The following is a 3,218-nucleotide window of genomic DNA, read 5'->3' on the forward strand; positions in this document are numbered from 1 at the left end:
ATTCCTTTCCACATCCTGCTGTACCGTTGCTGTCGTTCCTCCAGGCTCCGTGGGCTGGGTGCTCACTAAAATTTTCGCAGTTCTAAGCAGCTTACTCACATCCAGCGTCTCCACCCCCGGTACCTGCTGCAACCTTTTCGATATTTCTTCCGGGAACCCGGTAACAAAAGTCATCTTGACTACGTGACTCGTGGCATGTCCTCTGATGCCCGACAACTCAACCAATCTCCTTATCTCATTCGCATAGACATCCATAGATTCACCAGTCCACCTCTTCTCTTTCAACTTATTAAAGGCCTCGAAAGGCCCCTCTGCGAAAGCTTCGATCAGTCGACCCTTGATGGCGTCTGCATCACCCTGTTCCCGCTCGCTGAGCTCCAAATAGAGGGCCAGTGCGTCCCCTTCCAGAAACAGTGGTATTACTGCGGCCACATCATCCAGCTTCTGAATCCTTGCTACAAGGTCCACTTTTTTAAGCCACGCCACCACATCACCGTCGCCATTAAAAGGCTTAATCATATTGCTTAAACCTGCGTTGGCCATCGCCGAAATAGCTTGACGTAAAATGGGGGGGGGGGTTCGCCTCAAATACACAAACGGAATGTTCAAGAAAGATTATCGCTACAGTCCTCTGTCTCTTCTCTCTTGGCTGGCCGGGAATCATCTCCCAGCACCCAGAAATGAACATCGTTTTATAGGTTCCATCTTCACGCACACACGAGATTATGCGAGAACGGACGAAATAAAAATGCTGGCCGCCATGTTTGTTCTTTCTTTTCTTCGCCTGTACTCACTCGCTGAGCACCCACGGTAAGACTTCTCTTTCTTGCTTCTAACCACAGTTCTTTTAGACCATACACATGCAAACAGATGCCTAATAGCATATATTTATCTATATCTGTGGAGTATTCCGTTTCTAGAGTTCTTTAGTTAAGAGTACTTAGTTATCGTTTGAGGTCAATTATGTAGTTGGTATTCTAATATAACGCTGCTTTACAATACTACTTCTTGTAGGTATATATCCACATCAATTACAAGCGTGCCAGACCGATAGATTATTTTAGTTAATCGTTTTTGGATGTTTAATTAATAAGCATACAAAGTGTACTCATTCTTGTCCGATTATTGGTAAATTGTGTTTCTGTTCGTTTAGTTTGGTATTAAACGGTGATGCTTGAGATGGTGTTGAGGGTAACGAGAGGATGGCGTCTTCCTTAATTTAGTTAAGTTATTATGCTAGCCTAATGACGTTAAGAGAAGGAAAGTAAAGAAAAGGGGAAGGATAGAGAGAAAGGACGAGGGTATTCCGTAGAGATATTAGTAGTTTTGACTTAACTACAGACGTCCACATAAAACACCGTGTGACGTCATCCCCTGCTGGAGTCCAGAAACATCAGTTCTGTCGGTCCATCCCTTCTTGTCCAGATTCCAGAAACGTCGTTCATACCCTTCCAGCATTTCCCTGCTGTACATTAGGGCAGGTCAATTTTGGAACCCCGGTGAGGCAATGGTGATGATAGTTGGGGTTTGACATAGAAAAGACCTACACGAAATATTTTTCTCAAAATCGTTATCTTTGCTTGAGGAAATGACTTTAAACGTTGAAAAATTGAAGCGATTAAAAGTTTTTCGGTGAATTGTTAAGAACGTCCCGTCATCCAAATAATCCGTACTGTTAAGAAAATGGAATCATTATTTAGAATATATTTTAAACTACATTTTAAAATAAAATGAGTGAGGATAATGAATTAATAAAATAAATATTAAGTGTAAAGGCAAAATTATGTTGTGTTTTTTTTTTTAAATAATAACGACAAAAGTTCGCTTTTTCATTTCAGGAACTTTTTTGGGTGGAAACATTTTAGATTTCACCGTCGCAAAACACGCTCGTTATTGATATTGAAAATTAACGTTTGTTTATTATTTAATTTGAAAACATTACGATTTAGGCTTAATTATTTCGAAAGGAAAAACGAAAAAAAATATGTTTAAAATATATATTATTATATTTCAAGTGTCTGCAGTGAATTTAAACATATTTGTTTTATTTTTTTAATTTGTTTTTCTATTAGGTTGGTGCAAAAAATAATGGCATTTTTTGGACGTTTAAACGAACGTCAAAAACATTATTTTTGCACCAACCTAATATTTCACATAAATTCTATTTGAAATTTTTATTAAAATATGGTAATACTCCAGTTTTATATTAAAGCAAAAAAAAAAAAAAAAAAAAAAATAGTCCATACAATTTTATTCTACACATTCTTTACGAAACATAACCACGTAAATTTTCAAGTTTTTCTACTTAATAAAAAATACTTTGCAGAAAATTAGTGTCAAATTTGAATTTCTTTTATTTTTAGGGAGTAATTGTTTTTAAGCAGTGTTTTTCTTCTAACATTATAGTTTTAAAATCGGATAACCTACAAAGATTAATACGAGTGAATAAAAAAACTCCTTTAAAGGTTTGTTGCGGACCAGGATATAAATACCCTAACTCGCTACAAGAAAAAATAATGAAACGAATTGAATGAAGGAAACAAAGAACTCAAATGCTGGAATAAAATAAACCTGTCGTTTATTTTCTGTTGCAAAATGAAAGTCTTGGGTGTACACGTGTTCATTCGGCCGTTGACGACTACGTGCGTGGAAGGAAAGGGGAATGCAATAGAGAAACGCGAAGTGGCAAGCCGGCCTGTAGAAAGAGAGGGTTAAGCTCAGTAGAGAGTCGCGCACATGTCTGTGTTGATGGACCAAAGCCGAAGAGTGAGAAAGTCAATCCAGTTCATGGAGAGAGAAAGCGTATAAAGTGTACGTGCGCTTATCCTACATTACAGTAGCAGGGAAAGTGACGTTAGGGCGCGCGGTCAGTTCGTCGACTCTGTTGTATAAAAATCAACAAAACCTCTCAACTTCACTTTTTCTTCCGGACCAGCGTTTGACCTCTTTTTCTTCCGGACCAGCGTTCGACCTCTTTTTCTTCCGGACCAGCGTTCGACCAACAGGGAAGTTGACAGGTTTTGTTGATTTTTATAATGGAGTTAGTGTTCTGGGTGCGCATGTCTGGTTTTCACTTAAAAGGAAGTGACGTCACAGCTCGAGTGTGTGTATGCGCATGAATGTGAGTGTGTGTATGAGGCTGTGTATATGCGTGCGTGTGTGTGTGCGTACGTGCGTGCGTATATGTGGGTGTGTATATGTGAGGGAAAACATGTTCG

The sequence above is a fragment of the Euprymna scolopes genome, chromosome 4 (assembly GCF_053919585.1).
Source record: "Euprymna scolopes isolate OS-2025 chromosome 4, ASM5391958v1, whole genome shotgun sequence".
Classification (NCBI taxonomy): Eukaryota; Metazoa; Mollusca; class Cephalopoda; order Sepiida; family Sepiolidae; genus Euprymna; species Euprymna scolopes.